Genomic DNA, 12,031 nt, shown 5'->3' on the forward strand with positions numbered 1-12,031 from the left:
CACATTAAGTTTTTAACCCCGCCTCTTCTAATGACATGCAGATACTCATGTGCGTATGACAGGACACACACACGCACACGCACACACACGCACACACACAGTGGTGGAAATTAAAAGTACTCAAATGTTTACAAGTATCAATAGGCCTATACTGCAATGTAGAAATACGGTTACACGTAAGTAAAGGTACAAAAGTATTGGTATCAAAATGTACTTAAAGTACCAAAAGTAGAAAGTACTCATTAGTACCCATTTCACAAGTTTTCAAATGTATACAAATCTTTTTTTATTTTTTTTTAATTATACAAATCTTTTGAAAATAGCAGATCTACAAGCTCACAATGCTTCGCATCGCAACGCATTGTGAGCTTGTAGATCGGCTATTTTCAAATGGCCAAAATGCATAGGGGGTAAGTGGGTATGGGTGGGTAAATGTATATTGTTTTGTAATAATAAAAATCTACTAAGTAACTTAAGTTTTCAAATAATTGTAACGGAGTAGAAGTATAATATTTGCCTCCGAGATGTAGTGGAGTAGAAAAGTACTGAAAATTGGAAATACTCCAGTAAAGTAAAAGTACCTTAAAATTGTACTTAAGTACAGTACTTGAGTAAATGTACTTAGTTACTTTCCACCACTGCACACACACACGCGCACACCTTATTCTGGTGCACCGTCAGTGGGCTGAGGAATGCACTATTTAGAAACTAGACCCGGTACCTTTGCTTTGATTAGAACATTGCATAACCTCATACCGGATATGAGCAATGCTTTTCTTATTGAGCAAAATGTTCAATTTGTATTTAGAGACAGGATATGCAAGAGTAACATTTATACGTAGGGTAAATGTTTCCTGGTTTTAAAAAAAAGTTGTTTCAAGGTTAAAGCTCTATATTGAGATATTAATCATTGGGTCAACTCGCCCCTCCAGCTCTTTAATAAACAGAAGATATATTTTCAGGTGGGTTGCCAATTTCAGCTAATCAGGCAAGAGTAGCAGGCCTACCCATTTATCAGCTTCAATTTTGTCTGCTCATTTCTTTGTCATCACTTCCAATTTCAATTGTTTATCCTGTAAAAGTTTCCTCTCCTGATTGGATAAAATTGGTATCGCGACATGACATTTATTTTCTGTAAATACTCAAGACAGGGAGACCGCTGTTATTGAACATTTAACTATTAAAAAAAAAAAAAGTACTTATAGTAATTAAGATGGCACCACCACAAATAAAAGATAAATGTAAAACTACCAACTGTAATGCCATTGAATTTACAGTCGCACCACCCTTGGTCCAAAATGTACACTTGTTAGTGACCAGCCAAAGTTGGCTGTAATAATATGTCAGACATACCTGCCCACAACTGTCTGAAAATGTTTAACATGTCATTGCATTGGTTAGGCTAGGTTAACTGAGTGTAAATCCGGCATTTGATGTCCCATTTAAAAGCCACATTTTTATACTGTAGCTGTAGCATGTCATACAGGGACGCTCTATTACAGTGGTTCTCAAAGTGAGGTCTGGGGACCTCTAGGGGTCCTTGAGTTACGGGTCTGTAACTCTCAAATGTGTACAAATGGAACCAAATAGACCCTTACAGCATTTAGGTCAATTTGGTTCCATTTGTACACTCTCAAGAGTTAAATGAACACAGAGGACTTTACAGCATAGATTGAGGTAAAAATTATATCAAACTGCGGTCAGTGACATTTTAATGTTTGAGAATCACTGCTCTACTACAAGAAATATAATAAACAGGATTGGCATTGTGTAAAAAGTCCATTCCAATCTGGCACACCAACAAGTGTAACAGCAAAGCAACACATGGCTGGAGCATTCATTGATTAAACGTTTATTAGATGCCACCCACACAGACACAAAAGCTAAGTGATTTCAAATGCAAAAAAAAATTATCAAGCAAGCAACATAAGGCCCGGAAAGAAATCACAATTGAATAATTATTGTTAAATTAAAGTATCAACTCAACCAGTGCATTTATGATTTAAATTTTTGACATTTCAGGGACATTCTCTAATCATTCATAGAACATAGCATGCATAAAACATAACATGCACATCTAACAATACATGAACAAACATTGGTGAAAGCTATCATCCTAGAAGTCGAGTCACTCAATCAGTGATCAGGGCCCCTTTAGTGGCATCTTCTTGTGCCCTGTAAATGTTCACAAAAGAGGATTGTCAAACGAAGAGTGGTGAAAGGCAACAACATTGTCAAAAAGAAGAGAAATGAACGGTACACTATCAGCTTCCCCTCAAATGTTTTATTCCTTACGTTAGCAGGTGTAGAACATCAGAAAGTGTCAGCGTACAGGGGCGGAGGTGGAAGGATTCCTATGTCCGCCAAGTCAACATCCTGTTCGCTGATGGAAAAAACAATGTCTAAACTCATCCAACAAGACTGACAAGAGAACTCAAAGAACTTGGCATCAATGACAACAATACACCAGTCTTCCAAGATAAATATAATGAATCAAACGGTGGTTATGTTTCAGACGGGAAGGCGCTGTATGCCGTCAACACTCACGGGTATAGTGGCTCCTCCATGGCACATGAAAAGCCTGGGACTAGACAGATAACAGAAAACAGATACGGGTGTCATGCCAGCACTCAACAGTTTGTCATCTTATCATCTTGGGACAGGTTATGAAGACATCAAGTTACTTTCCACCACTTGAACCTTAGCATCCCTATTCTGGGGGGAGGGGGGCATTCACCAAACATAGCACATCTATAAGCTCACACATCATGCGATGCGTCGTGAGCTTGTAGATTGGTCATTTATTTAGATCAGCTATTTTCGGCAAAAGGATTTGGTGTAGAGGGAAAAAAAGAGCAGACCAAGTAGGTACAGGTTCAACTAAGGTTCCTTACACATCGGGGGCATGACAAAAAAAAGTATCCAAAAATGTGTCTACAAATAATTCACATCAAACTATTATTCATTCATACAGGTTGATGTCACTGCTTTCTGTATCTGTATCTGTGTGGATGTACTGTGGATGACAAACAGCAGTTGAAATTAATGTGAATTAATCGCATGAAATAAATGCTCATGGTGTGCATGAGCGTTTGCTCCATAAAGAACTGAGGCTGATTCTACAAAATCATCTCTGTCCTGTGGAAACCTCATAATGTATTAGTTTACCAAGTATAGAGGGTTTAAGTGGTTAACCACTGGTTGGAGTGCAGTGTCTGAAGTACACAGCGAGTATCCACTTCCCAATTCACCAACATCAGGGAGAGTGACATGGGATAAACACAGCGAGTATCCACTTCCCAATTCACCAACATCAGGGAGAGTGACGTGGGATAAACACAGCGAGTATCCACTTCCCAATTCACCAACATCAGGGAGAGTGACATTGGATAAACACAATAGTGGGGGGGAAAAAATAAAGAAAAATAAACATATCTGCACACTTACTTGGAGGCTCAGCACTTCAAACAGGGCAGGAGAAGGGGGGGGTGAGGACATTTCAACTCAGTTAAAACCTGTCATTAAATGTTAAAGTATCTAGTAGACAGCGTTGGATGAAATAATATTTGATGGGAATACTGTACTTGGTAGGTGTTAGTGCGCCATCATCAGTGAATTCATCATTATGTTGAAAGAAGATGGCCAATCTCTGCAGGGCTTCATGTCTGGTCCTAAATGTCAACGACACGATAATTACTGATAACCATTGCATATTATTGCTGCTTGTATTCAAACAAAAACACCACAAACCTTAATACTCAGATAGAGTTGACCTTTGGTCTCACTTGGTTGCCTGTTGCCGGAAATATTATACTAGATTATATTGCCTAAAATATGCTAGATGTGGAGTTAACGCTGCAGACTCTCCATTGTGTTTGTCTAAAACCCCAAACGGAGTCCTCTACATTCCAACTGAACATTATTAAGCCTAGTTCAGACCAAAGATTCATGACGAGACGAAAACCGTTTTAAGATGGATTTATAATTTGTCATACTACGGTGTAGCACACAGAAAATCTGCTGATTTCACTGTCGTACGATGATAAATAAAGCATTTAGAACGTTGCGATAAAAATCACTGCAGAATTTTGGCATAGATTCACTCTCCTGATATTGTGCCCTTCTCCCTTACATTTCTTTATTATATTAGTCATTAAAGCAAGCTATTAATTTATTCACCCATTTGCCAAATCGACCATTTATGAAACTAAGCAATACTTTTTTTTGTTGTATTTATTATACTTGCTTTATTAAACTATGCACCAAAAACTATTCTAAAGGATGAAGTGAATCCAGTAGTGCAACTGCCAGATTACTTTATAGCCCCTTTCCCACATGGATTCGATAACGTTGGATAAAGCATTGCCGCCAAAAGAAGTGTTTAGTCATTCACACATTGGCCTCCTTTATGGAAAATTTCCTTATGTCTATTCTCACATTATATGACTGTAACGGCTACAGTACAGCTACAGTAATGGCTGCACATTTGGGGACAATAAAATACGTGAAATCCTCTCCAGGATGCAGTCAGGACAATGATGATTTTTCATTTTATGTTTTTCACTTGGAAAATGTCAACTGAGCCGACTGTTAGTGTGCATGTGACCATCCTAGGCAAATGGTGCACTAAAACCGAGAGTAAAACCAAGAAATGCCAAGTAGTGAAAAGCTGCATTGTAGTCGATTATCTATGCATGTAAAAATAAAACAAACTAGAAAAAGTGCTCATCGGAGCACAGGTCTCCGCCAGGTCAGGTAGGTTATTGTGGGCCAGCAATGTTCGAAATTCGCCAATCAGGATGGAATATGAAAAATCGGACGGACAGGGTGCAAAACATAGTCTCCACCATGACTTTGGCCTGATGGAGACAAATTCAGCAATCTTAAACCCTGTTCCCACATGCTTGAAATGCCAACAATTTGGCATCCTGTGGAAACAGATGCCGATTCAGAATATTTTGTACCATCTAAAATGTCATGTCATCAGTACATGTCACGTACTAAAATGTCATGTCATCCTACCGTGTCAATATGCCTACACAGTTATCTTGTCATGAGTGCGATTGAATTTTTTTTCACTTTTCCGGTACCATCATCATGACAGTGTGTCATGACGGTGCTCACGTAAGAGATGTTAGTTCTGTGAACAAACTGTTGTTCTATCAAAAAAAAAGCTTCATAAAAACAAGGCTAATGTGATTTGCTGGAAACAGCTCTTGTATGTGTACTGGTGGAGAAAGAGAAACCACGTGTGTGGGCTAGTTGAGGTTGGATCGAGAGTAAGGTCGAGAGAGCACCGTATATATAGAGACCGAGCGAGCGTGTCCGTTTACTGGGTGAAGAAAGCATGGGTTATAGAGAGAGCTGCCGGCAACAGTGACAATACTGTTTAATGAACAAAATGCTTACTGAGAGCAAGGATTATCCAAACGAGAAATATGAAAAATGATATTTGAATAGAGATGGGAGTGTCCAACTATGATGCAGGTTAGCATAGTGTGCGACATAGGGAGTAGGCACGCAGATCTGCGTCCAGAGTAGATATAAATTAAACCCATCTGCCAGACTGCAGATGAATATTTGTTTCCGTTCTTCCCAAATACATATTTAACCCATTTAGACCTGAGCCGATTCTAAAAACGCCACTGACCTGACGTTTTCTGAAAACTTTATTATTCAAAAATTAAAAAAAAAAAAATTGTTGCTATACTGTACATAGCAACATTGAAAAGGTAAAAACCCCAAAAGAGGTTCCCGGATTGAAAAGGTAAAAACCCCAAAAGGGGTTCCCGGTAGAGTTCTCAAATTCTGCCCGAACCCGACCAGACGTTTTTGGGTAGGGCCGGGCCTAAAATGTATGCCAATTAGTTCCCTGAAAACAAGGGGGGGACATTTTTTATACTCTTTTTTTAATTATTATTATTGTATGTATTTATTTATTATGAAGAGGGCGCTGACTGGCGACTCACTTTTACTATGTGAGTGGAGTGGAGGGAGGCTCAGTTTACACTTTACACAATGACAGTCGGACTCAGACAGCAGAGAACAGGCTGTCTGTCTGTCGACACCTCAGCACTGAAGCCTAACCAATGGACCATTTTGTCGAACGAATAATTATTCAAGGATAATCAGCCTCAGGTCTTAATGGGTTAATAGTTAGTCCACCCATCAGCTGCTTCACAAGAACAAAGCTGGTATGTGAGAATATATAAGCAAGTGCAACTGCACATTGTACTGAGGTCTAAAATGTCTAAAAAGGTCTAAAATGTAAGTAAGCAGATCCGAGTGGCTTATTTTCGGAATCGGCAGACAACTATTGTGTCCATCTCAATGCACTAGACCCCTAGGAGATGGATTGCTCTGGTGGAGCGCAACACGTATAGTACCATCAGCTCCTAGTACTTGCCACACGTCTTAGTTACCCAAGCCGTGCAACTGAACTAAAATGAAAGTCTTTAAGAGAATGTTAAACTTACTTATGCTATAGTTGATTGTAAAGATAGAGGCACACATTGTACGTATACTGGTGTTTTGGTGTGCAAATCAGAAAAAGCAAGTCAAATGGGGTAATGCAATATCTGCCCAGTTCTCTGTTAGCAATGGGGTACGCCAAGGGGGGATTTTGTCTCCCGTTTTATTTAATGTTTATATGAATGATCTATCTGTTGAATTAAATACCAAGTGCAATACGGGCTGTCTGGTATGTAACTCTATCATCAATCACCTGATGTATGCTGATGACCTGGTTGTACTAAGTCCTTACAGTGGAGGGTTACAGCAGCTATTGAAAGTCTGCTCTAAGTATGGCAATGATCATGATATTATTTATAATGCAAAGAAAAGTAGTGTCATGATTGTGAGAAGCCAGGATGACAAGAAATTGGCTTTTCCAGCCTTTTCCCTAAGTGACAGTCGTTTATCTTTGTGCCAGGAAATTAAGTACCTGGGCCACATCTTTACCGACAACCTCCAAGATGATAGCAGCCAATATGCTGCTTTGAAGGTTCAGTATGTGTTCTGATCCTGTTAAATGTGCACTTTTTAAAGCATTTTGCACTCTCATGTATACAGCCTTCTTGTGGTGCTCATACAAGAAGGGTAGTATGCGGAGGCTTAAGGTGGCATACAATCATGCCTTGAGGATTCTACTTAAGGTCCCTAGATGGCATAGTGCCAGTCACTTATTTGTGACCTGTGGTATCCACACTTGTGAGGCTCTCTTAAGACACTCCATGTATGGTTTCATGTCCCGCCTGGATGAGTCCCGGAGCAGAATTAGTGAGGATATAGTCAATCCTGGGAAGAGCTGTCTCCGGTACTGGTCCAGGCTGCGGAAACACTGGAGAGCCAGCCTCCATGTGTGATTTTTATGTCTTTGTATGCTATTGTTGAGTATGATATGTGTTTTTTTTTACTTTCTTTTATTTGTATGTTATTCCTTTATGTATGCTCTATGGACCCCCTGTGTGTCTGCAATAAAGTTTGAATTGAAAATAAATTGTTTCAGCAAATCGTAGTTGCGCCAACATTGTTGCTCTTATGAAGCAGCCCACACCCACCCACACGCCCACTTCAACTGCAAATGAAGAGTTACATAGAAAATGCAAGGTTGCGAGATTTACGGAATGAAATAAAATGGCAATCCGAATGTTCCCACATGGTGCCAACATTGAACAATGCCAGTGGATTAACAGCTTTACATGCCAGTGGGAAAGGGGGCTTAAGTTTTATAAGACTTACTGCATGGACAGCTCCTCCAAGCTGGTATCACTGAGAGTGTGCTGGGCAACCGTGTCACGCACTGTCAACAGAGATAGAAGCGGGAGAGAGGTGAGTGGTAGATAGAGGTGAATTATAGAAGGATAGTGAGGACAGAGAGAGAGGCACTTAAATCTGGTCTTTGAAGGACATCAAAGGTCTGCTGTATGCATGCACACACACCAATGGACAGTATAAAAACACCTCAGACAAGAAGCTCTATTTGAACCAGCAGTTAAAAGAAAGTCATTATTGATGTACTCACTTATCTCGGGCACTGAGACGTATTGAGGTCGAGTCTGCTGGTGAACACTACGGTATTGAATGATGAACAAAACAATTAGTCATTATGTGCCATAGTATTAAAAATATATATATATATATATATATATATATATATATATATATATTTATATATATATATATATATATATATATATATATAAAAGAAAAGCAGCAGATTAGATCTGCTCATCTGTTTCCCCCAGTCATGTTGACATCCAACTTGGGGAGCAATGTCAATCTAAGAATGACAACATCTTTCCTTTGGATGACAAAGACTAAGGGCAGGTACACACTGTAGGACTTTTAAAGTGGTCGGGGGTCGTCTGTTCGTTAAGCATTACACACTGCAGGAGTTTATTTCTTGAAATCGGCTGTCATATATCGTTGTCGTTTTCACACTATAGATTGATCCCCGACCAGGGATTACACACTGTAGGATAGTTCACTAGGATGCTGTCCAGAGTCAGACCCAATACATACATGTATTTGTTTTTATTCCAATTCATTTTAATCGACGTCTCCCGTGATATATCTCCCTCTCTCTCCCTCTCTCTCTCGCACGTCAAGTGCACAGAAGCGGTCAGTGACAGAGTTGCCATGTCCGCTTATTATAAGCGACTTTGGGATTGTTTTTCTGTAGAGTTGCTTGAAAGTGTAGTTGCTTTTTTGGCCTTGTTTCCTAATGTTGTTTGAACCAGCTGGTTCAAACAACTAGTTGTTCTCAAACATTTTCATGGCAAGGACCCCCAAATTAATATTTGTCCGCAGAGGCGCAGACCTCCCCCTTCTGAAAATATGTTGTGCCATAGACCCTCATACAAGATCTGCGTGGATTTGGAAAATATTCCACAATTTTCTCAAGATTTTTCTTTGAAAATAGCTGCGACGCGTTGTGAGCTTGTAGATCGGCTATTTTCAAATATCCAATGTATTTGTACATAGGTTTAAAGTGCTCAAGGGTTTTCATAGACCTGGTTGCTTATTTCTCTCGCAACATCTGGCAACGCTGTTCAGACACAGCGTGTGTCGCACGCATGCTGCACTCACAGACACGCACACACACACACACACACAGAGCTCGCTTTCAGTCTCTGTCTCTCTCTCTCTCTCTGTACAATTCTTCTAAAATAAACAGCCCACCAGGCTCGCTCACTCTCCCATTTTGTTTTATAATGTTAACTTAATACAGGACTGGACGGTAATATTGCGGTAGGGACTGTTTGTTGTGGTCAGATCCAGCGACGCTCCCCTAGCCACGGTGGCTGTAATGTGCTCTCATTGGCTGTAGCGTGGATCTCCTCGCAGACCCTTTCATACTGTATGATACTGTCTGATCTCCTGTCTGCGACAGGGCCGAATAACTAACCAGATAGATATTTGAAAACGGTCGCAAAGCCATCTCAGAGCGGATGATCGCGGCCAGATCGTGTCGCTGTGCCTTTCACACACAGCGAGCATTATCTCGCCGATCAAAGGCCGATCTGCGTCAGATCGGGAGGTTCTGTCGGCGAGCGCCAAAAAAAGGTCGCAGACAGCATTATCGGACCAAATATCCTGCAGTGTGTACCTGCCTTAAGGGAGGGACAGCGAGTGCATTTTCCGGCAGAGGAAGCTGCCGCAGAGCTGCCGCGGAGCTGCCGGCGGGGGAGTGGTGGGATGCCGGCGGCGGAGCGGCATGTGCCGGGGAGGCGGGGCGGCAGCAGCAGCGGCGGAGCGGCAGTTTCCTATGCCTAAACCCAGTGGTGGAAAAAGTAATCAAATGTTTTACTTAAGTGAAAGTATCAATACTGCAATGTAGAAATACTCTGTTACAAGTAAAAGTCCGTAATTCTAAATTTACTTGAATAAAAGTACAAAAGTATTGGCATCAAAATGTACTTAAAGTACCAAAAGTAAAAGTACTAACATATTCTACAAACTCGCAACGCGTCGCGATGCGTTGCGAGTTTGTAGATATATATTTTCAAATAGCCTAGGTATAAAATAGGGCTAAAGTGGTTAATGTATGTTTCATAATATCATAATTTATATCTGAAAAGTAACTAGTAACTAAAGTTTTCAAATAATTGTAGTGGAGTAAAAGTACAACATTTGCCTCTGAGATGTAGTGGAGTAGAAGTAAAAGTACTGACAATTGGAAATACTCCAGTAAAGTAACTAGAAAAAGTGCTCCTCGGAGCACTGCCAGACCCCTAGTGGTTGAAATCTGAAGATCAGAGCACTACGTCACGCTAAGCTTGGCCAATCAAAAAGAGGGACAGGGAGGAAAAACGTTTGAACCCGGAGGAAAAACGTTGAACCGGGAGGAAAAACGTTGAACCGGGAGGAAAAACGTTGAACCGGGAGGAAAAGAGGGACAGACCGACAAAGCCTCATGTAGGCCGACCCCCTCAAAATTGTACTTAAGTACAGTACTTGAGTACATGTACTTAGTTACTTTACACCACTGCCTAAACCTAACCCCTAACCTCAGTAACACTATACCTAAACCTAACCCTAACCTCAGTAAAACTATACCTAAACCTAACCCCAACCCCTAACCCTAACCTCAATTAATTACAAAGATTAGTAGGCTACAGTCCTACTGGTTCCGCACTGCCGCTCCTCCGCGGACAGCCCGCCGCTCCACCACCGGCAGCCGCCGGCAGCTGCCACTCCTCCGCCGGCAGTCACTGCCGGCAGCTGCCGCTCCTCCACCGGCAGTTCCGCGGAAAATGTACTCGCTCCTTCTGGACTGAGGTCAGCTACTTTGTCAGTTTTACCTGTTTTCGGTAGAGGGCGAGAGGGTCTCCTCCCCACAGCTCCATTCCTCACTATCATCTGTGACTGAAATACAAAAATGCATTTGACAGGAGGCTTGGAAGAACAGTCAACATTCCATCTCATAACAACATTGGTTCCATCTCATAACAACATTGGTTCAACGTAAATAGAATTCCTGTGCAATCATAAAGATAACAAATTGCTGTCAAGCCTGCATATGGCTAGAGGCCTGGACTGCATATGGCAAAGAGGCCTCGACTATCTAGGTTATGCACTCATACAGTAACACTGTTACTGTATGTCAAGGGTTCCCAAACTTTTCAGGCCGCGACCCCACAAAATAATCATATTTGAACTAGGGGGACCCCACCCTGACAAGCACTCAGGCATTACATTTAGTTTGACTCGGTTCCACAGATAAATATTGTGAAAATAGCCGAACTGCAAGCACACTGCGAGACGTTGTGAGCTTGTAGATCGGCTATTTTCACAATGTTTTCCTCTTTCTTACATAATATTTGAAAATGTGGCCAATTTGGTATTACAAAGGTCTTAAAAGTCCTTAAATTGTAACTTAAGAAATGCGCAGATGCCCTGTATACACTTATACTGTAAGTTGGTTTGTTTACTGTTGAGTGGGAAAACAATGTTGCACATTAATTAGGGGACCCAGTTTGGGAACCACTGCTGTATGTAACTGAACACAGTTGATTTTCAATATCTCTCCCTTAATGTTTTGTCAGTTGATTTGATGACACTAAATAGTTCTTTGTAATGTGAATCACATCATTTTGTGCTCAGAATTGCCATGAAGTGTCTGAGATTTATGTAAGGCTTGACTCACTATACAGTTGAAGAATGTTGAAGTACTAAATGAATAATGAACTGTACAGGTTAAGCTACAATACTAAATTAATACTAGACATACTGAGGAAGCTAAAATTAATACATTCACATTTCAGACATCTAGCAAATTGTCAACTTTTGCATTAAGTTCATTGTGGAAAAACCTGATACTGTACTTACAGCTGCTTGCGAGAGTAGGCTGGGTAGATGATCTAGGACAAAACAAAAGGTGGGTTGACGATAATTAAAGTGTGATTAGAAACCAAAAGTTATGGTGACTTGGAAATCTAAAAATGGTTTTGGGTGTCCGGGGGAGAGGAGTGGTTTAATACATTTTATAATAATAGGTTTGTGAATTTACTGAATAACGGTGTAGCTC

Source organism: Gymnoscopelus braueri (genome assembly GCF_963280865.1).
Source record: "Gymnoscopelus braueri genome assembly, chromosome: 10".
Lineage (NCBI taxonomy): Eukaryota > Metazoa > Chordata > Actinopteri > Myctophiformes > Myctophidae > Gymnoscopelus > Gymnoscopelus braueri.